Source organism: Lactuca virosa, chromosome 1 (assembly GCF_052849685.1).
Source record: "Lactuca virosa cultivar CGN04683 chromosome 1, Lactuca_virosa_CGN04683_v6, whole genome shotgun sequence".
NCBI classification, from domain to species: Eukaryota; Viridiplantae; Streptophyta; class Magnoliopsida; order Asterales; family Asteraceae; genus Lactuca; species Lactuca virosa.
The window spans coordinates 121,274,735-121,299,593 of NC_136426.1; positions in this window are offsets into that span (position 1 = coordinate 121,274,735).

A 24,859-nucleotide genomic window follows, 5' to 3' on the forward strand; every position below is an offset into this window, starting at 1 on the left:
GCAATTACGGAAGTGCTTATTAGATGAGGAGGAAGTGGTGTCATTAGATGATATACGGGTCGATGAGTGCCTGAATTACGTGGAGAGGCCAGTGGTCGTTCTAGAGAGGAAAGTGAAGGTTCTACGGAACAAGGAGGTACCTTTGGTAAAGGTACAATGGGAGCATCGGAGAGGATCCGAGTGGACTTGGGAGCCGGAGGCCGAGATGCGGTAGCACTATCCGGAGTTGTTCACTGCAGCAGACTTCGAGGACGAAGTCTAGGTCAAGTGGGGTAGAGTTGTAACATCTTTATATTTGAAGGTACTTCCATATCCCCTCTTTTATTATTATTTTGTCATTTGTAGTCCCTGGGGTTGGAAGAGTCAAGCCATCAGAAGCCTAAGGGCTAAAATTGCAACTTTGAGGCCAAGAAGAGTACGCTAAGCATACATGAGGTACACTTAGCATACTAGGTGCGCCCTAGTACGCTGGACGTACACTTATGTACGCTGAGCGTACTCACGTCATATGTAAACCGTAATATTTAGGTTTTGGGTGCTATATAAACGTCCTTATGAGCTCAAAACCCTCCATCACCTTAGCCTCCATAGATTTGAGCCATTTTCCCGAAACCTTAACCCCTTTCTTGAGCGTGTGAGCTAAAAGAGTGTGTTTGGAGTAGTTAGAGAAGAAGGCATTGCATCAAGAAGTTGGAGAAGGAAGCCAAGCTTGTAGATCTGAGGTTGTTTTGTGCTCTAGAAGCTCCATGAGGAAAAAAGCTCCAACCTTTATGCTTGTACCATGTAGATCTTGCCATATTAGCTTTATGAAACCATTTCTTGTCCCAAAAGTCCCAAGTTGGTGCATGCTATGATTTGAATGAAATAAGTTGTCCTTTCAGACCCTAGAAAGGGTCCTAAATGATAAAAATGATGTCCCAATAGCTAAAGGTGTCCCATGCATGTAATAAAAAGGTCTTAATGGGTTAAGACCACATATTAAGAGTTTTCTGGACGTCCAAAGTCCTAAAGTTCAAGACTTTATGGTTCTAAGACACATTTGGTCGATCGATCTGGAATTTGGTAAAACTTACGTACGCCCCGAGTAATATCTGTACACCCAGCATACTGAGTCAACCACCCCGATGGTGGTCAACGCAAGGCAGAAGTACACCCAGCGTACCAGAGGAGTACGCTCCGCATACTCCCTCTGTTCGACTTTTGACGAATTGGGTTTCGGGATTGGGCCGCTTTTGGACCAGTTAGACTTGGGCCTTTCTGGACTTCTGAATAATTGTGTTTTGGGCCAACTTTGGTATTGGATCTTAAAATAAGGCCTAATTAGGGAGTTAGGCCCAATTGGGAAAATTGGGTCGTTAATGGGCTTTGGATATATGGACTTTTAGATCATGGATTTGGTATTGGGCCTTGGCCAAAATTAGAGAAAGGGCAATAATGGACAATTACCCTATGTGGGACCCTTGTTCAAGACTGATATATCGATTGTTGGCTTAGTATTCGTTATTTTGGATAGTTCGGGATTTTCGATGAGACAGCGGTCGGAGACTTTCAGTCTAGTTCTGCACTACTTGTGAGGTGAGTTCTTCTTACTATATTAACAGGGTCTACGGCACCAAGGCCGGCCCTTTATGATTTGTATCCTGGTTATAGGATGGTTGCTATGTTAGTGATCTGTTAGATCGGTATCCTGGTTATAGGATGGTTGCCATGTTAGTTATCTGTTAGATCGGTATCCTGGTTATAGGATGGTTGCTACGAAAGTGATCGGTTAGATCGGTATCCTGGTTATAGGATGGTTGCCATGATTAGTGATCTGTTAAGATCTGCATGACTATCTGTACTTGCTAGCTAGCGTATGACATTTATGTGCACATGTTTGTTGGTTTGAGGCAGGTCCTGCTTTGTGTTGTAGACCAAGATACCCAGGGCGGACTGGATAGACTGCAGACCCGGCTAGGGCACACTATTCAGGCCGAAGGCTCGGCGAGCGGTCCAGATAGGCTGAAGTCCTTGAGAGGCGGTACAGACGTGTCGATAGCTCGAAGAGCGGTCCAGATAGACTGATGGCCTGTGAGGCGGTCCGGTCAGACTGATGGCTCATTATGCATGTTGTGTTGTTTATATGATATGATTATGATTATATGGCATTGGTATTTTAGGGGAACTCACTAAGCTTCGGGCTTATAGTTGTTGATTATGTTTCAGGTACTTCTGATGATCGCAGGAAGGCGAAGGCGTGATCGTGCACCTCCTTATATTTTCATGATTTGATTCTGGGGATATTCTGATGTTTAAACTATTTTGAAAACAAATTGTAATAACTTTTTTAATGTTTTAAAAAGTTTTAAATTTGGCATGATTTTTATGGGTTTTACAATAAGTTTCACATCAGAGAAAATCCCAAAATCGTAAAAACAAAACATGAGAAGGTGTACGATCACACCTTCGCCTTTCCGCGATCCACTAAGGTACCTGAAACATAATCCAAACTATAAACCCAAAGCTAAGTGAGTTTCCCCCAAAATACCAATAAATAACAACTAGCACAGTTATAAAAAGAACATACTTTCGGCCCAATAAACCATCAGGTTGGAATACCCCATACCCCTCAATCATCGGGTTGGAATGCCAATATCCTATGGGTCCATTCATCCTCGGGATGGAATACCCCAGGCCCTCAACCATCGAATTGGAATGCCAACATAATATGGGTCCAATCATCCTCGTGATGGAATACCCTAGGCCCTCAACCGTCGGGTTGGAATGTCTCCGCCTGTTGTCTTACGCACAAAGGAGTGAAGCCTCAGCCACCAACAAATATTGTGCACATATAATAGATAATCATATAACAGACTACATTCAGTCACACAGATCTACATATCACTAAGCATGGCAACATCATATCTACTAGGATACCGATCTAGCAGCTCATAACAATACAATAGCATGCAGAATAGGATACCAATCCAATGGGTCGGCATTAGTGCCTTCGACCCGTAAGTACAGTGAGGACAACTCACCTCCCAAGTAGTGCATAACTGACAAGGTCTGACTCTGAATCTCAGCTCTTGAATCGATGCCTACAATCATCATGAACAAACCCATCAAAAACCCGAAATACCCAAAATGCCCTCAAAAGTCCAACTTGATCAACCATGGTCAAAGTCAAAGTCAACGGTCAAGGTCAACAGTCCATGTTGACCCAACTTCTCGAGTGCACCACTTGAACTCATTGAGTTCTATAATACTCAGAAAGTCGGGGAAAATCCTATCCAGCTCGCCGAGTTGGCTGGAAAACTCGTAGAGTTTTCCCCAGCTTAACACATTCAGATGATTCTTCTATTCCGGGGACTCTAAGGCTCAGATCTGAACTCCAAATGTGTCTTAAAGGATAAAGTTTCCAACTTTATCCTTTGGGGCTACTCCAAATGCACAAAAACCCTTCAACGAGGATTGAAAACTCAAAGGCTTAATCATTAAGCAAAAATCGTTGAGATCTGGAACCCAACTTTTCCAGAAGAGATTCTAGCCTGAAAAACGTCCCAACGGTTGGTGCTTTATATACATGCATGACCAATGCATGTCTTGAACCCAAAATGGGTCAAAATGGGAAATATGACCTAAACTCCATGCATGGCACCAAAGTTTGGCTAAAGACCAGATCTAACCCACTATAAGGTCACCTTGACCTGGAGATTCATAAAGTTGCAGATTTTATGAAGTCCATCCATTGCAACATCCAAGAATAAGGAGAAACAGGGACAAAACTCAAGATCTAGCTACATAGATAGATAAAAACTAAATCTTGAACACTTACAACGGTCCAAAAGAATGCCAAACTGAAGATAAGAGCTTTGCTTGCTAGATCCTAACTTCTTTCTCTCAATATTCTCCTTCTTTTGCTCCAAAATGCCACACTAGCTCACAATAAGAGTTGGAATGAAGATTAGGGTTCACATGGACGATATTAGGGTTTGGAGGCTGATAAAAGATCAGCCTCAAGGACTTAAGGAGGTTATATAGGGTGCAAAACCTAAAATTTAGGGTTTCATAATCAGCCGCCAACTCGTCGAGTTGGTCCAAAAAGAAGCGCGGCCCAAATCCTTTCAACACATTGATTTGAGGCCATCAACTCGACGAGTTCCAAGGGAAACTTGCCTTTTGAATAATAAATCTCATAGCTGGAAATCAGGATGTTACAACGGTGATGACATGGAGCCCAATTATACTCCCACTGAGCGCTCGTCAGAGCCAGCCTTTTCACCAGACTACACATCAGCTGGGCTAGAGGTTCTCAGTTCTGAGTACGAGCCTAATGAGGATGAGTAGGAAACCGCCATGTCACTGAATACCTCACCACCCCACCCTACTCCTTCCCATCGATCTTAAAAGACACCCACGGGTACTCGGGTGAAGGAGACGTCAAGGAAAGTTGTTTCTACCCCTTCACGGAAGAGGGCGGCATCCCCACCGGCATCACCACCGACCGGAAATAAATCCTACGGAGATGTTGTCCGGATGCCCTAGATACAATCCTAGGCGGAGGAGGAGGCTATTGTCTCAAGTTTCAAGGTGGGGGAGCCATCCACTACACCTCCCCTTACTCTGGCTACTCATGTAGAGTAGGTCATCTCTCTTTTGGTGCCATACACTTCTTATCACTCAGATCGTATTGACGTGATGGACACTGAGCTCTTCTTGTTGAGGATGGCTTTGATGTAGCTCACTAAGAGGGTGCATTACTTGTAGGAGGAGAGAGAGACATGATGGAGATGAGGACCTTACTCATGCAGAACCACTGCAGGAGCCATATGAGGAGACCCAGTTCCACCGTCAGGTGCTAGAGGAGGTGATTGGCCACACTGATCTAAATAGAGAGGGTGAAGTCTCTAGAGTCTCTTTTTAGTGTTTCGCTAGAGTTTGTATATAGATAGTTAGTTCAGATGATGACACTTCTCATAGTGTACTGTGGTTATTAGCTTCTGTTGTTTTAGCCCTCACATGGTAGCTAGGAAGGATATAGATACTTTCTTTTGGGTTAGGGTTGTGGGGAATAGTCTTCACATGTATGTTTTGTATTCACAGGGCTTCTCCTACCCCAACCACACCCAATTTTTGTAACTTCGGCATGATATATATATATATATATATATATATATATATATATATATATATATATATATATATATATATATATATATATATATACATATATATATATACATATATATATATATATATATATATATATATACACACACACCCAGTTGCATGAAATCTGTGTTGTTAGTGTTGTTCCCATTAAAATTAACACTAACACACCACAACCTAACCATGAGAGCACAAGCTTGCTAATTCCGACAAACCAACTTACGCCTCGATACTAACTTTAGGAGTCTATAAATGGCACCTCCGAGAATTACCAGATCTAGTCAGGGTCTTCAAGTTGAGAAGGATGATCAGGTAGGAAAAAGTAACCTACCCATAATGCATCTGTTGAGGAAATGGTTGAACGAAGAATATTTGAGGCACTAGTCGTCCATGGTAATCATACAAACTTTGGAACAAGAGGAGAAGGCTCCCAAGGAAATGAGAAGGGTGGACCAAGAACATGCACCTACAAGGATTTCATGAACTGCAAGCCTAGAACATTCTATGGAAACGAGGGAGTTGTAGGAGAGTAAAGTAAAGTTCGCCGCCTGTACATTCACAGACACGGCTATGTCTTGGTGGAATGGCCAAGTCAAGATGCTAGGTCTCACCAATGCCAATGTTATATCTTGGTAGCAACTAAAACAAATGTTCATCGAGGAGTACTATCCTCGAGAGGAGATTAAACAACTAGAGCAGGAAATATGGAACTTGACCATCAGCGACGCCGACATCTCAACCTACACCAACTGGTTCAATGACCTCGCTACCCTTTGCCCAAACATTTTGACCCTTAAGTACAAAAACATGGAAAGGTACATCTGGGGATTGGTTCAACCCATCCAAGGGTTTGACACGACCTCTCGACCGTCGACATACGATAGTGCCAAAAGGTTAGCTTTTAGCCTAACTAAATCAGAAATAAGACGAGACACGTTAGTCCAGAAGACTGACATCCCTAGGTTGAGGGAGGGCAGGCATAAATCTGGAAATGGATTCAAGGTTACCTCTAAGCAATCTCCCAGTAAAAGACAGGAGACTGTATGACTTACGATATCAGTCTGGCCCCGACAGCGGTCGCGGCTCCCGCATCTCAAGGATGGTAGGTGGGAAAGCAACCGAAGTGCCATTTGTGTCACTTCTACCACTCTGGAAACTGCATGCTCTATAGCAGGTGCAATCGCAGAGAGAATACTAAGAAATACTACCGCCAACATGCGACTGCTCCTACTGCCACAACCAACCAAGGCATTGCTGCTCTGCCAGATAATCGAGCCTTCTTTAAATGTGGAACTGTTGGGAACATCAAAAGGAATTGACCAAAGCTGAGGGACAAGGGAGGGAACGCTACATGAAGAGCATTTGTGATTGGCATGAAGTACGCCATTTAGGACCCCACCGTTCACATAGGTACAATTTATGTTAACGGTTTATACACATCTATACTCTTCGATTCTGGTGTTGAAAGAAGTTTCATTACACCTAAGTTTAGAAAACTTTTAATCCATAAATATAGGAAATTAGATGAGCCTTATGTAGTAGAAGTGGTCAACAGAGAATCCGGTTGTACTCAGGAAATACTATAAAACTGCCTTCTAACTCTCAATAACACTCATTTCACGTTAACCTCATGCCTATGACCATCGGTAGCTTCGATGTCATAATCGGCATGGATTGGTTATCACCGCACCAAGCAGAAATCTTATGCTATGACAAGGCAGTTCGACTACCCTTACCTAACGGGGAATATCTAATAATGTACGGAGATAAGACTAGCAAGGGTCTTAGAATCACCTCATGCATGAACGCGTGGAAGTACCTTCACAAGAAGTATCATGATTTCTTGAAACACATCTTAGATAAGAGGAGCGAGATGATAGAAATCAATGACATACCCCAAGTATGTGATTTTCCCAACGTATTTCCGGAGGACTTACCCGGACTACCGCCAATTCGCGAAGTTGAATTTCTAATTGACCTAGTCCTAGGGGAGCTCCTGTGGCAAAATCAACCAACCAATTAGCCCCTTTAGAAATGCAAGATTTATCCGGTTAACTCCAAGATATTTTGTCTAAAGCCTTTATAAGACCGAGTTTCTCACCATATGGAGCCCCGATGCTATTCGTCAAAAAGAAGGACGGAACCTTCAGAATGTACATCAACTATCGAGAGTTGAATAAGTTGACAATAAAGAATAGATATCCACTCCCAAGGATTGACGATCTGTTCTATCAACTTTAAGGATCCAGCTTCTATTCGAAGATTGATTTGAGTTTCGGATACCATCCGCTTCGAATATAAGAATAAAACATTCCGAAGAGAGCATTCGGAACTCGTGGCCACTATGAGTTCCTAGTTATGCCTTTTGGCTTAAATAATGCCTCATAATTCTTCATGAATATAATGAACCGTGTCTGTAAACCCTACCTTGACAAGTTCGTGATAGTATTCATTGATGATATATTGATATACTCACGAACAGAGGAAGAACACAGTTAACACCTTTGAATCATTTTGGAGTTGTTGAGGAAGTAGAAATTGTATGTAAAATTCTTAAAGTGTGAATTTTGAATCAGATAAGTACATTTCCTAGGACATGTGGTTAGTGATAAGGGCATTCCCGTAGATCCTTCCAAAATTAAGGCCATAAAGAACTGGGAACCACCCACAACGCCAACAGAGGTTCGTCAATTTCTAGGATCGGCAGGCTATTATAGGAGATTTATAGAAAATTTCTCAAAAGTACAAGGCTCGAATGGAAAGAACAACAAGAATCCACGTTTCAGAAGTTGAAACACATGCTATGTAGTGCGCCGATTCTTTCACTTCCAGAAGGAACCGAAGATTTTGTCGTCTATTGCAATGCATCACATCAAGGTATGGGGTGCGTACTCATGCAAAGAGACAAAGTGATCACTTATGGCTCACGCCAACTAAAGACCCATGAGAATATTTACACCACCCATGACCTGGAATTGGGAGCTATAATTTTTGCCTTCAAAATCTGGTGACACTACTTGTATGGCACAAAGTGTGTCATATACACGGACCACAAGAGTCTTCAACACATCTTCAACCAAAAGGAACTCAACATGAGACAACGAAGAGAGTTTGAGTTGCTGAATGACTATGAGTGTGAGATTTGATACCACCCGGGAAAAAGCTAACGTAGTAGCTAATGCCCTAAGCCGAAAGGAACGAGTCAAACCTAACAGAGTGAAGGCACTCACTCTAACAGTCCAGTCAAAGCTTTCTGAACCAAATTTGAGAAGCCCAAGTAGAGGCACTCAAGGAGGAAAACAAGTCAGAAAAAGGTCTATGAGGTCTGGAGAAGCAATACAAGTCCAGAGAAAATGGAACCTTGTGTTTCATGGACCGAACATGGGTACCAAAATTTTGCGACATAAAGAGTCTGGTATTGGACGAAGCTCGCAAGACAAGATACTCAGTTCACCCAGGATCCGATAAGATGTATCTTGACCTAAATAAAAGCTACTTGTGTCCAAACTTAAAGGCAGAGGTCGCCACCTACGTGAGACAGTGCTTGATGTGCGCTAAGGTCAAAGCCGAATACCAGAAACCACTGAGTCTACTACAACAACCCGAAATTCCCGAATGGAAACGGGAACAATTTGCCATGGACTTCATCACAAAACAACCCAAGACGCCTAGCGATTATGACACAATTTGGGTAGTAATTTGTCACCTGACAAAGTCCACCCATTTCCTACCAATTAAAGAAACAGATAAAATGGAAAAGTTTGCCAGGACAGAGACATTCGATTTACGTCCCAATTCTGGCAATCGATGCAGCGAGCATTAGGAACCCGACTCAATATGAGTACCACCTATCACCCACAGACATATGGTCAAAGCGAGCAGACCATACAAAACTTAGAAGATATGCTCAGAGCATGCATGATAGACTTTAGAGATTCATGGGATATTCGCCTATTGTTGGTTGAATTTCCTAATAACAATAGTTATCACACAAGCATAAAGGTTGCACCATTTGAAGAACTTTATGGGAGAAAGTGTCGTTCATCGTTGTGTTGGGCAAAATTCGGAGACACCCAACTAGCAAAGAAGCACGTTGGGAACACGTTGCTAACCATACCTGAGATTATTCACGAGACAACCAAAAAGATCATTAAAATTAAGGAACGGTTGAGAACGTCTCGTGATTGTCAGAAGAAATACATGGACTTTAGATGAAAACCACTTGAATTTCTTGTTGGGTATAAAGTCATTTTAAGACTGTCTCCTTCGAAAGGAGTATAAGATTTGGCAAGAGAGGCAAACTCATTCCGCGATGCATAGGACCTTTTGAGATCCTTGTAGAATAGGCCCAGTATCCTACCGAATCGCTCTACCCCAAGAGCTCAACAGCGTGCAAAATGTCGTTCACGCTTCGAACCTTAAGAAATTCCTCTATGAAGACACGCTAGTTGTACCCCTCGATGAGATCCATATCGACACGAAATCAACTCTGTCGAGGAGCCAATCGATATCATGGATCGCGAAGTCAAGAGGCTTACGCAAAGCTGCATTCCCATTGTCAAGGTATGATGGAACTCTATGCGAGGACCGGAGTACAAGTAGGAACGCGAAGATCAAGTGAGGAGCAAGTATCCTTATTTTCTTGAGAACTCCCCAACTACAAGCTAAATTTCGGGACAAAATTTCTTTTAACGAGGGAGGAAATGGAAACCCAGAGAATACATCACCAAACGCCGTTAACACTTAACGATAGGACATCATAATGTAATATGGACAACCTTGTAATCACTCGATTTATTTTAATATATTTGAAAATTTCACCCTTAATTACGTCAACCATTAGGCTCAAAATTAAGTGCGCAAAAAGTTGCATCACTTTGAGAGAAGGTTAGCATATTTTGACTCTTTAAGCTACCATGATTCCATAAGTATAAATTTCGTAAGAATCCGACGTAGTATGGAGAAGATATGACAGTTATGGTAAATGTATATCGACCGTAATTAAAAAGTTACAACGACGAAAATTACAAGGAGATTGGTCGACTTTTGGAGACAGTTGCCAACTAGACAATCATAGTACCACTTAAAGTAGGAATTATGAGGCAAGGAATGCCTAAAACGAACATCATGTGTGAGAGTTATGATTTTTATAAAATTATAACGGTAATAAAAACACATCCAAAAATGGAAGTCAAAACTAGACAAAACGACCAAAAGGAAAGTTGTAGAGAATTTCGATAACTACACGAATATATAAGAATCGTTAAGAATAAAGTTTGTATGCGAGAGTTATGGAATTTCAAAGTTTAATTTTTACCGCCACGCGTGCTCGCGCGCACTCACACCTGACTACGTCGAGATATAGGACGACATGGCACACTGAGATGAGGACACGTGGGACGATCGTGTGGTTGGCACGCATTTGCGTGACGCGCGCTCTAAACCTGCTATATATAGAAGGTCTTGGCAATCACTTTCCACACACCATTCTCGAATCCTCTCTCTAAAACCCCTCGTGTTTCACCGCCCGATCGCCTCTGGAAGCACTAACTTGTGGTTTCTACCCTACACCAACGTTTTCAAACTCACAGGTGAGTTCACGGCCCCATTTTTGACTCTTTTCGCAGGGGGGGGGAATACATGTCTAAATTACAATGTTACGTAGTTATCACTACTTATAGTTAGATAATTATACCTATAACATTAGGATAATATTAGGCCGATAGTTTCTCTACCCAAACTCTTTAGCTAATATTATGCCTAGTCGTTATGCTGAACCGCTATGATAGATAAAATCATACCTAGTTGTCATGCTATCTAATTACCAGGAAACGTTGAAACTCTTTACTATAGCCACATTTGGATAAGCTTGGTACCTAGTGTTACTCTGCCTAAATTCTCGGCTACGCTAAGCATACTAAATATATATATATATATATATATATATATATATATATATATATATATATATATATATATATATATATATATATATATATATATATAGATATGCCATATAAAACACAAAGCGAATAACAACACAACCAACCAGGGGAGGCCCCCACAACTAGAGTTAGATGAGACATGATTCATCAACACGTTGATTGATATTCAGCTAGCGCCCGACCTATAATCATTAATTCTTAAATAAACGAGAGATATATTTATAGATCTATATGGGATTGACACTCCCATATGTGGTTGCTAGCTACAACCTGACGGAAAGTCGAAGCAGACATAACTTTTTTATCACAATGACGTCCGATGAAGCGTCACATTATTTCTTTCAGGATTAACAGTTATAGCTCGATGATAGGAACTCATCGTAACTTTCTCAATCTAAAACTAGATATCATAAACTACTATTAGGATTAATCTAACTAAGTAATGATAGTACTCACAAACTCGAGGAAGCGATTTTAGGTCAACCAACACTCAACTTGTTGGATTAGGTGTCTAAGCTCATAACTATAATTGGTATAAACTTTAATTGATGGTAGCACAGTCCTTTTGGGTTGCCCTCAGACCTAGCAATTGAATAGGATAGCTTTTCGAGAGAGAGAGAATGATTTATTAATTTATGGTTTATAAATTATTTGGAAATCAAAATAAATAATTTGTTAATATATTATGAGAATAATATATTAATCGGAAATAGTATTATTTAATTAATAGTTAATCAGAAATTAATTGGATTAATTTTGGGATTAATTGGATTAATTAAAATTAGGAGGGCTAAAGGTGACAATGTTCAATAGTTGATCATTGAGGAATTCTAGAACCTCTCATAAAGATGGGGAACGAAATCTAGAATGTTTCTAGGGTTTCCTTGGCCTCTAAGGGTGCCTTGGATGCCTTAGGGAGGAAGTTAAGGGATTAGGGTTATCTGGGAGATACCTGCCTTATGCAATAGCTTCCTAACACCTATGTAAACCCCTATTTGGGTTTAATTTCGTCCATGCCTTATTCCTTTGAGGAAATTCCAATTTTTTCTTCTATTCTCCTCTCTCTCTCTTCAAGTCCATTGGTTGCTGGGGTTTGGGTGTGAACCGTTAGAGGTGTGATGACATGTGCGGAATAAGAAAAGATCTAGTGAATCATCATGTAAACTCAAGAACATAAGGAGTAAATAAATCTGTGTAAGCTCATATTAGATCTAGAAAGGATATACAAATGGGTTTGTACAAATTTCTCTCTCTAGTCTAACACTCAAAAATGATCATCCTAAATATAAGTGTCACTCACTTCCTATTTATAGTAAAGACAACTCATTTACACATCAATAAGGGTAAGCCACATCCAAGCGTGACTTTGCACCCTAACCGACTCCCCCTCAAAGTTAGGATTGGATGTCCGACTTCAATATCCAACGAGCTCGCGCGATCAAGACCAAACTCCCCCTCGAATTAACACCGGTCTTCAAATCCGCAATGAATTCCCGAAAACCCCGCTTCGAATACCCATTATTCTCCCCCTTTTTATAATAAAAAAATGATTATAAAACCCATTAAGGGTGAGAAGCGCCCGGGGAATGAACGATACAATACTCCCCATTGATGTGTACCAAAAATGAAACTCCCGAAAAACTTGCACGGAAAAACAATCACGAAAAAGCCTCAAAAAATTTCCAATTTGTGAAATTTTTTGACTTTTTGGGTGAAAGTTGCAAGATTTTCCAAAATCCGGGTAAAAACTGTCACTTTCTAAATTTTGCAGGGACCCGTTGCGTCAAAAACAGCCAAATATGCGAAACACTCCCCCATTTGCGAAACTGGGTAGAAAGTGTAAATTCGCACAAACTGCAGGGACCAGAAATGAACATTATTCAATTTCTCAGAAAATTAGCCCAATTTCGAAGTTAGGTATCTGTTGCCAACTTTTCGAAACTTCAGGGACTCATTTCGAAACTTCTGTATTCTTCACTTCCAAACTTTCGAAAATCAGTCCAACTTTCAAATATAGGTATAAACTGTCAAACTTTCGAAAGTTGCAGGGACCAATTCGAAAATTCTGCCTTATTTCTTCCAAACTGTCGAAAATTTCTCCAAATGTCGACAGTTAGTAAAATATGTCAAACTTTCGAAAATTTAAGGACTGATTTCGAAATTTTTGTCTTCTTCTCCAGTTTGTGAACCAGTCGCGAATGTCGACGCTTGATAAAAACCTTCGACAGTCGACTTCACTCCATTGGCACCCTTGATAACGAAACTTTTTCTTAATCAACGGAATATCGAAAACGAAGCATGTCGAACGCTTAATCGTGAGCAGTAACCTCTTAATCATTCAGCTTCGCTTTTCATTACAGTTTCCCCAAAAACCAAATTCCATTGCATACTTTCGAAATAAGATCCTCGTCTCCAACTTTCATTTTTCGCTTTACAATCATGAACAATTCGATTTCAATTCTACAATCAGTCGACCTTACGACCATCAACCAAACAAGTCAATTAGAAACCTTCGCTTTTTGAGTTTCATTCCAAGCCAAATCATAGATTTCTCAAAATCGACACCAAATACACTTGATTTCAACCCAAAGCAGTCGACGACTCCAAAAACGGATTCTCAAGTCTCAAACATCGACTTCCAAAATTTATATCATCCCAACCTTCGAAATCCAGTCGATCATATCGATTAGACATCAACATATCTCAAAATCAAATACCAATCGATTCAACAAACGATTTCCAGTGAACCACGGCTTCGCTTTTTCATTCAACCTGTCAAAAAGCGAATCATCATCTCTCCAAACCATCGATACAAAATCTTCGATTTCAGTTATTAGCCCAAAACACCATCAGCATTCATCTGTTCATCAGTAGACTCATGATTCCATCCAAAATCGACATCAACTCTTCCCAAATCAACAAAGCTTTCGAAAAATGTATTACAGATCGACATCAACAATACTTCGTCATTCGCTGTCAACAGGCTATCATCGATACCATCGTTTGACTAACAATCAGTAGATATTAACCCACTCGGAATCACTTGAATCCCAGAATTCGCTATCTACCTTCATCGCATCTTCAATTTCGAAATACCCCTGAACATGAATATCGACTTTTGTTTCTAATGCTTTGACTAATTCAACCAATTAGACTCCAAAAATCAACATTAACACAATTTCGAATATGTTCTTAAGCCATCCTTATCAAAAACGTTATCAAACATTTTCCTTTCTTTTTCAAATCAGATGCAACAAATCATTCGATTCAACGAAATCGAACATCAGTCGGAACTTCAAAACCTTCATATGATCTCAAAATCACATGATTCGTTCTACAGATCTTCCCAAAACATCAAGCCTTTGACACCAAACCAAACTCGATCCGTCGATCAACACCAATTTCGGTTTTCATATTTCTCTACAGATCTTCCCAAAACATCAATGGAACGTACAAGTACTTGAAGCGTTGTGATGAGGAACGGACAAATTGTTTCATGTCTGATTAATGGATTCTTTGGATTTCAACAGTGAATTTGGATCAAAAGTATTATGGGCTTAATAATTTTCATGAACAGTAAAGGACTTGATTTTAAATTGGATCGAATGATTGAGTTTGATCAAAACAGGTCGGCAAAATGGGCTTAACAATGAATCAACGAATGAAAAAGGTGATTGAACTCAATTTTGGATGAGATGAACAGTGAATTTAAAAAATTTGATATAATATGATTTTTATTTTTGAAATTTGATCTAAACAAAAATAATTGGATCAACAATGGGGTTGAAACGGATTAGATCCAATGAGACAAATCGATCAAAAATTGAAAAACGCAACTCACGAATCGAAATCGTTGACGTTTTGGAATCCATTTGAGAATTTGAGATACCTTTTTGAAGAATCGAGATCCATTTGCAACGAACGAATCAAATTTAGAAGATCTTGGTTCTTTTGTTGGAACGAGAAAATCTCCAATTTGAACATTGTACCACCCATTATGCGTGATGTAAAACTCGTTCTTCGTGTTCTTCGTGTTCTTCAATGATCCAAGAACATCTTCAAAAGAACCACCAACACATTTGGGTTTTGACTTCAAATTCAATGCAACTTTTGGAGATTGTTGCTCTGGAACCCAAATTTGCTTCACAACAACACCTGATGATTTTTGTGAGTAAACCCGTTTGTTTTTGCGTTTAATCTTCTTCTTCTTTTTCTTTCTCATCTTTTTGCATCTTTAAGATTTGATTTCATGAACAAACCAACTTTTCACAACTTCAACTTGACAAGTTTGAATCAAATCTTTTGGAGTTTGATACTTGTGAATTTCTTGGATTACCGGCTTTCGATAAGGAATCATTCCTTCAAACGAATCACAAGAACACAAAATATCATCGGTTTGAACTCCAATCGAGCAAAAAACTTTTTCATCATGAGAATCAACTTGAACTCCTTTTTCTTGAACATCAAAAACATCACATTGAACTCCATTGTCAAGAACTTCAACAAACTTAAGAGCAAGAAGATCATTCGGGTTTTTAATAAGAGAAATGAAATACTTATCAAACAATTCTTTTTCCTTTCCTCTCTTTTTATCTCTCTCAGTCGTCAATTTATGGCAAACTTTAGTCAAGCATTCAATCTTTGAAAGTGGTTGAAAAATCAATCCTCCATGATCATCCTTCAAACCTCCATAAGAAATCAAAGTATCCCATGAAATCATCCCGCCTTTCAATATTAATCCAATGAATTGTTCTAATCCGATTTTGTATTTGACATCTTTAACGATCACAATCCAAGAATCATACTCCAAGTAAACCGCCATCTTTGATCAATTTGACAAGATCTTGAGTTTTTTTAGAGAGAGAAAGTGATTTGAAATGTGTTTTCTAGAGAGAGAAAGAAAAAATCACTTGAATTCTAGTGAAGAAAATCTAATTTTGAATAGAATCAAATATGAATTCGATTTCTAGAATCCAAAAACTCTCTAAACCATGAAGATCAAAGATCAAAAAAACGAATCACCAAATCTAGATTGCCACCATGGATCAATTATTGATCAAATCAAGAACACCCGCTCTGATACCAATTGTAGTGGTGTTGATTATGATGGCATGTGCGGAATAAGAAAAGATCTAGTGAATCATCATGTAAACTCAAGAACATAAGGAGTAAATAAATCTGTGTAAGCTCATGTTAGATCTAGAAATGATATACAAATGGGTTTGTACAAATTTCTCTCTCTAGTCTAACACTCCAAAATGATCATCCTAAATATGAGTGTCACTCACTTCCTATTTATAGGAAAGACAACTCATTCACACATCAATAATGGTAAGCCACATCCAAGCGTGACTTTGCACGCTAACAAATTTGGTTTTAAACATATCTCATGAATTTATTAGGATAATTACCTTAAATAATGTTTTAAATAAGTAAAACTGAATAATTATCTAAGTAATTGGATATCTTTATCTTGAAATCATGATTGGTTTACTTTTAAATTAAAATTAATTTCTTAATTTTTGAAATTTAATAATAAACCCTAGTATCTTGAAAAGTTTAAAATACATCCTTATGGATCTTATTATTAATTTAATTAACTGATTAAAAGATAATTAATAAATCCATAAATGGTTTAAATTTAATTAAATTGAAAGTTGAACTTATTAAAAGATTAAACCCTTGGATTTTTTAAAAATGTTTTAAAATACACCTTATACTATGTATATAATTAAAAGTTTAAATATATATTATATGTATAAGAATAGTCAGTCGAACCACTAGTACACCTCATTCCTGAAGCCATACTATAAGGGGAGTTTAAGGAAGCGGCCTATAAAATGACTGTCGTTGGGTATCCATTCTTACCCACCCCTCTCTTGTATGGTGGAGGGTCGTTAGCCGAATGAGTTTGATAGGAAAAATAAATCTCATTAAAAGTATAATGATATAAAGTAACTAAACTATTTTAAATCCTACTCTTAGTTACTTTAGGAAAAATGTGAATTTGTATGCTAATCCATGAAATTGCACATTACACTTTATGAGTAATTAGTGGAGCGTGTGTGGTTAACCGACACACTAATGATGGACTAATAAAGGGTGGTAATGGGTGTCTCGTAAATTACCATTGATTAATGGAGCGCGTGTGATTAACCGGCACATTAAAACAAGATGACAAATGACATCGAGAGTACCAAGCTAATTTGCATGGTTATTCACATGTCGTTTGTGATCCTCGACATCCCAGTCACAAAAGTGAGAGCATAATCGAGATTAAACATGTCGTTGATTAGATTCAATTAATCTCAAAAGATCTAGGAGTTTCATAAGATTGAAACTGGTAAAAGCCTTACCTACCTAAAATAGATTCGATTTTATTATGGCATCCCTCTTCAAAGTTCGAATCGAAAATATGGATCCTAGCCTTAATTTAAATTTATAGGTTAATAATTAAGGATTAAAATCAACTAACTTGAATTCTCTTTTCTCCTATTATAGATGTAAAGTCCAGACAACAATGGTCTTCCTAATTCTTTTGGAAATGGTTCTCCTCTATCATCTGAAGATGATCTTCCACATTCTGATCAAGGTGAAAGTATGTTCCCTTCTTCGAGAAACGGTGGAAATGGACGTCATGCTTCTCCAACTCTTCCTCCTCCTCCTCTAATAACTCTCCCCATATTATGAGTTGAAAGATACGAAATTACTCAATCCCTATTGGCATGCAAACATAAAGATGGAAATTATGTGTGTACGCATGTTTTGAAAATGAAATCGTACATTGACAAACTGGAAAGATCGGGTGTCATTTTATATAGGGAGAAAGCCATTGATTTGGTTCTCCTTTCACTTCCTAATTCATATGAACTGTGTTGGATTAGTATCTAAGTCCATAACTATATTTGGTATGTACTTGACCCAGTTGTAGCATGGTCCTTTTGGGTTGCCTTCATACTGGTGACTAGACGGGATGACTGTTGAAGAGAGAGGCTGATTTATTGTTAAGAATAATAATTTGGGGTATAAATATGATTTGTTAATATATTATATGAATAATATATTAATTTGGAATCATATTATTAATTAGTATTTAATCATAAATTAATTAGGAATTAATTTTTGGATTAAAGGAATTAATTAAAGTGGAGGGGCTGTTTTGTAATTATTTGATAGTTGAAACTTTGGGCCATTGGATCACCTTTATCAAGGCTTGGCCGAAAATCCTAGAAGGATCTAGGAGTTTCCGTCCAAGGGCTTAAGGAAAGGAGTCCATGGGTTTGCTTAGGCCCTAAGCTAAGGGATTAGGGTTTCCACCTTCAAACCCTAGTTGACTTCAACTATAAATAGCACCCTAAGGCACTCAAAATCGGCACCCCCTTGGAGAAACCCTAGTAGAGCCGATTTTGTGAGCTAGTTGCCTCCATCCTCTCTCTTTCTCTCTCATATTCATCCTTTCACTCAAGTGTGTTTGTGAGCCATTAGAGGTACTACACTTGTGGTACTTGCTTTCAAAGCTAAGGAGATTCAAGATACAAGTTGTTATTACTACATAACAACAAAAGGTATGTGTTCTATTCTTCTATGTGAATTTCGAAAATTATAGGAGCATGCCAGGTTTCTTTTTGTGTTCATAAATTTGTATGTCTAATAGTGAAAACATTGATCTATAATTAGGGTTGCATGCACACATAGGATTGTTTGTATAAAACCCATCAGTGGTATCAAAGCTTTTGGTTTTGTTTTCAATTAGATTTAATACAAATGTATGAATATGACAATTAGGGTTTATGGCTAATAAACCCTAAAGGCTTGATTTTCGAAATTAGGGTTCCTAAACCCTAGTTTTCGAAATTTTGTTAGGGTTTCCCAAACCCTTTCCTTAGCCCCAAGATTTCGATTTTAGGGTTGTCTAACCCTAGGATTTCGAAATTTGCCTCCTTCCCAAGATAAGATTCCTAATGTTTAGGGATTTGGATATTGCCATATCTTGTAATTATCCCTTTAATTTTTTAAATGGTAATTAAAGAATTTTTGAATTATCCCATCCCAAATTTTCGAATTTTAGGGGATAAAGGGATTAAGTTAAATTAATTGTTTAATTTAATAAGATAACCCTTCAAGATTTAATAATTTAAATTAATTGTTTAATTTTGGGATAATTATTAAATCAAAGTTTTAATATTTAAGATTTTAAAATTAAAAGGTTTTAATTTTCAAAAATTTTAAAAATGATTAAAACCCTAGTATTTTGAAAATTTTAAAATACACCCTTATACTATTATAATATTATAAGATTAATAATTATATATATATATATATATATATATATATATATATATATATATGTATATATATATATATATATATATATATATATATATATATATATATTAAGCTAGTCTTACCGTTAGTAGGCCTCATTTACGAAGCCGATCTATAAGGGGGGTATAAGGTTATGGCCTATAAAATGGCCGTTTAATGGGTGTCCACTCTCACCCACCGCTTCCTTGATTGGTGGAGGGTCGTTAGCCAAACGGGTAGGATAGGGAAAACTAATTCCTCATTAAAGTATAAAGATTAATAAAGTAACTAAACGTTTTCATAAAATTCCCAATCTTAGTTACTTTAGGCAAACATGTGAATTTGATGCTATTCCATGAAATTACACTTTGTACCCTTGCTAAGACGTTAGTGGAGCGTGTGTGGTTAACCGGAACACTAATTGGGTTCTAAACAAAGGTGGCAAAAGGTGACTCATTGTTTGTCTTAGTTCGATGGAGCGTGTGTGGTTAACCGACACATCGAATAGGTAACTGTAACATTGAGGGCACCATGTACATTTGCATGGTTATTCACACCCGCTTTATGATCCTCGGTATCCCAGTCACAAACTAGGGGGCATATCGAGATTTAAACATGCCATTGAAAAGTTAAATGAATCTCCAAAGATCTAGGAGTTTTCAATACATTTAAAACTTAGCTTTAGTTTGTTTTTCATGGCGGAAATTAGTGAATCGTCATTCACTTACCTTCAAATTATTTACTTGTTAGATTACGGCATCCCTCTTCTAATTTGTAAATAATGTTGTTGGATCCTAGCCCTAATTTTTCATTTGGGTGTTTAATTGGGAAATCATTTCTAATCAAACTTGGTTCTTTTTCCTTTCTAGATGTCGAACGTCAACAACAACGCTTCTGGTTCAACTTCCTCTGGCTCGTTCTCACTCATGAACTTGTGTGGGAGAGTGATCTTTGACGGGTCCAATTTCAATGATTAGATCCGCAACATTCGAATGGTCACTCGTTACGAGGACAAAGAGTATGTCCTCGATGAGAAGCTAAAGGAGATTGACCTCAACACTGCCTCTGCTGAAGAGATCGCGGCCTTTGAGGCCCACGAGCGTGATGCCACGAAAGTCCATTGCATCATGTTGGCGACTATGACTGCAGAACTCTAGAAGTCCTATGAGGACATGTACCCCTATGAGATGCATCAAGATCTGCTGGACCGGTACCAACAGAGCGCCAGGCAAGAAAGGTACGATATCATCACTTCGATGATCACTACCAAAATGGGTAATGGAGAGTCCCTTACCGCTCATCTGCAAAAGATGCAGAGATATGTCGATCGCCTGCTAAAGTTGAATGTGAACTTTGATGAAGAGCTGGCAATTGATATCATCATTCATTCCTTGCCTCCCTGCTATAGCCAGTTCCGCATGACCTACCACATGAACAAGGAGGAGGTCTCTTTGAGCAAGCTTCAGGGCTTGTTGAGGACTGTTGAGAGCAACCTCAAAGAAAAATCTGTTGCATCAAGTCCAACTCCTGCTGCTGCCCCAGTCTTGGCAATTGGGCAAGGAAAGGGAAAGAAGAAGAAGGCTCCCTCAAAGAGCCACCATAAGGGAAAGTCCCAAAATGGCTCCTCTTCTAGTAGAACCAAGGTTGGTCCTGCTAAACCCAACTCCAACCCCAAGGAGGCCGAGTGCCACCACTGCCACGAAATAGGGCATTAGAAACGAAGCTGACCGAAATATCTGCAAGACATCAAGGATGGAAAGATCAAGCCGTCCTATGCAGGTATTTACACTATTAAATCTAATGATTCATCACATGCTATTTCTTGGGTTCTTGATACAGGATGTGATTTTCACATTTGTTCTGATTTGCAGGGCCTAAGAAGAAATAGGGATGTGGAGCATGGAAAGATAAATTTGATCATGGGGAACAGAAGATCGTCGCCTGTCACCAAGATCGGAGTTTACTCTTTAATGCTTAGTAGTGAATTAGATTTAAATAATTGTTGCTATTCGCCAGATATGGCAAGAAACATCATTTCATTTCATGGTTTGTATAGACAAGGATTTAGATATTCAATTGATAATGAAAAGGGTTCTATTAATGCTTATCTTAATGGTGTTTTCTATTTTGAAGCATTGCCTTATAATGGAATATATGAAACTGTGATGGTTGTAGACAATTTAGGAAATGATGTGTTGTGTATTGATTCTTCCAATGATTTGGATAAAGCATGCTTGTGGCATTGTCATCTTGGACATGTCAACAATAAACGCATAGCCCAACTCCAAAAGGATGGAGTGTTGGAGTCATTCGACCTTAGGAACGATAACGTGTGCGAGTCTTGTTTACTTGGAAAGATGACCAAGTCACCCTTCACTGGCACTTATGCGAGGGGTGAGGGTTTATTGGATCTCATACATACCGATGTATGTGGGCCCTTTAGATCCACCACAAGGGATGAGTGTCGGTTCTACGTGACTTTTACCGATGATTATAGCAGATATGGCTATATCTACTTAATCAGGCATAAGTCAGAAACCATTGAAAAGTTCAAAGAGTTCAAACAAGAAGTGGAGAATCAGTTAGGCAGGAAAATCAAGATGCTTCGATCCGATCGAGGTGGAGAATACCTAATTCTTGAATTCCACAACTATCTCAAGGAATGCGGAATTGTTTCGCAATTGACACCACCTAGGACACCATAATTGAATGGTGTGGCTGAGAGTCGTAATCGAACCTTGCTAGACATGGTTCGTTCCATGATGAGTCGTGCTTCGCTACCTATCTCATTCTGGTGGTATGCCTTAGAGACTGTCGCCCATATCCTTAACTTAGTCCCTACAAAGAAGGTTGCCAAAACACCTCACGAGATGTGGACAGGGAAAGCTCCCTCGTTGGCACACATCAAGGTTTCGGGTTGAGAGCCTTTCGTAAGACGAGAGGCTCACGACAAGCTCGAACCTCGTAGTGAGAGATGTATTTTCATCGGCTACCCATAGAAGTCCTTTGGATATCTCTTCTATAGACCGAGTGATAATGTTGTCTTCATTGCGAGGATAGGGGTTTTTCGAGAGCGAGAACTCATAAGCCAAGGGGACAGTGGGAGGCAAATCGATCTTGAAGAGCTTCAAGAGTCGAGTGATGAAGGAACCTCTAACGTTGGCACTCAACCCAAGGAGGAAACTCCGGTTGAACCGATTGACGAGTCCTTACCTCTTAGACGTTCCGAAAGAGTTAGGGTCCAACCCCAATTTTATGGTTTCCATATTACCACAGAAGGGGATACGTTCATTAGTGATAGTACACTAGTGAATTTGGACGAACCTAATAGCTATAAGGAAGCCATGGCAGGCCCAGAGTCTATGAAATAGAAAGAGGCTATGGACAGCGAGATTCAGTCCATGTATGACAACCAAGTTTGGAAATTGGTTGACAATGTGCCAAGTCGTAAGACGGTCGGGTGCAAATGGATCTTCAAGAAGAAGACCGACATGGATGGGAATGTACATACTTATAAAGCACGATTGGTTGCGAAGTGTTTCACTCAAACTCTCGGAGTTGACTATGATGAGACATTCTCACCAGTTGCGAAGATAAAGTCTATCAGGATAATGTTGGCCATTGTTGCATTTCATGACTATGAAATATGGCAGATGGATGTCAAAATCACTTTCCTTAATGGGAAGTTGGCTGAGGATGTTTACATGAATCATCCAGAGGGTTTTGTCAATGCGAAGCATCCCAATAGAGTGTGTAAGCTTGAGAAGTCCATTTATGGACTAAATCAAGCATCTCGCAGATGGAATCTTTGTTTTGACGAGAAAGTCAAAGAGTTTGGTTTTCTTCGAAGCGAGGATGAATCATGTGTATATGTCAAAGCCAGTGGGAGTATAGTAAGCTTCCTCGTATTGTATGTCGATGACATACTACTCATAGGAAACGACATCCCAACCCTGAAGGAAGTTAAATCCTGGCTTGGGAAGTGCTTTGCTATGAAGGACCTCGGAGAAGCTGCCTATATTTTGGGAATAAGGATAGTGAGAAACAGAAGTAAGAGACTAATAGGACTTAGTCAGAATACTTACTTGGACAAGGTACTAAAACGTTTTAGTATGGAGAATTCAAAGAAGGGAGAGTTACCAATCCAAAGTAATTCCAAGTTGAGTAAGACTCAAAGCCCGAGTACCGAAGTCGAGATAGCATAAATGAGCCGAGTACCATACGCTTCCGTAGTTGGCTCGATTATGTATGTTATGACTTGTACTCGCCTTGATGTGGCCTTCACTTTGAGCATGGTCAGCAGATATCAAGGGAACCCTCGCAAAGCACATTGGACCATAGTCAAGAATATTCTTATGTACCTTCGGAGGACCAAGGAATGGTTTCTAGTCCTTGGTGGGAGTGATGACTTAAGGGTGCGAGGGTATAGTGACGCCAGTTTTCAGACCGACAGGGACAACTACCGTTCGCAGTCAGGCTGGGTCTTTACCCTAAATGGAGGAGCAGTGACTTGGAAAAGTTCCAAGCAGCAGACTGTATTGGAGACCTTGGAGTTGTGCCACCATAAAGGAGCCCATGGGAATTTTCTGTGATAATGAAGGAGCGGTTGCCTTGACCAAGGAACCCAAGGATCATGGTAGATCTCGACATATCGACAGAAAATATCACTTTATTCGACATCGGGTGGAAGAAGGACTCCTCGTAGTGAAGAGGGTATCGCCGGAGGATAACCCAGCAGATCCCCTTACGAAGGGACTGAGTAGGGTTAAGCACTTGCAGCACGCTAGGACCATCGGGATGAAGGACGATATTAGTTTAGATTAGATAGCTTAGAAACGTGTAATAGATAAATGTAATTGACATTTGATGATTAAATAAAAGAGCATTATTTATAAGTAAAGTACTATCTTATGTTAATTATTTACCTATTGTTTCATTTTTGCATGTTTTGACTTCCTGAATAATAAGATTATTCGAATGTTCCACAGTCACTCATACTTTGGGAGTAAGTATGAAAGAAGATTGTCATGAATTGGTGTGTAGATTGTCTAAAGCGTATTAGACATAACAAAGGTTTGCTGCAACGTTCATGAGTGCTTATGAGTTTGATTTGAGCATTGGATTAGACTCGCGCTTGCTGGAATCACTTCATGGAATTTATCACGACTGATCGCAAGACGATAATATCATATGGTCTTAAAACCTAGATATATGTTTTATTGTCTACAAGTTGGTTGTGCATTGATAATGTGTAAACGCATCAGTAACTGGATGTTATAAAACATATTGTTGTGTATGATTTGATTTGTGAATGGTAAATGCATATAAGTCGAAGTTTATCTGTTCCTTTTATCCTAAGAGGGTAAAAGTGATATCTGGGCCCCTCGATGATTTGGTTTGACTTATGTGTCGGGCCCGGTCAGGACTGAATTGATGTGTTCAATTAAGTTCTATGTCAG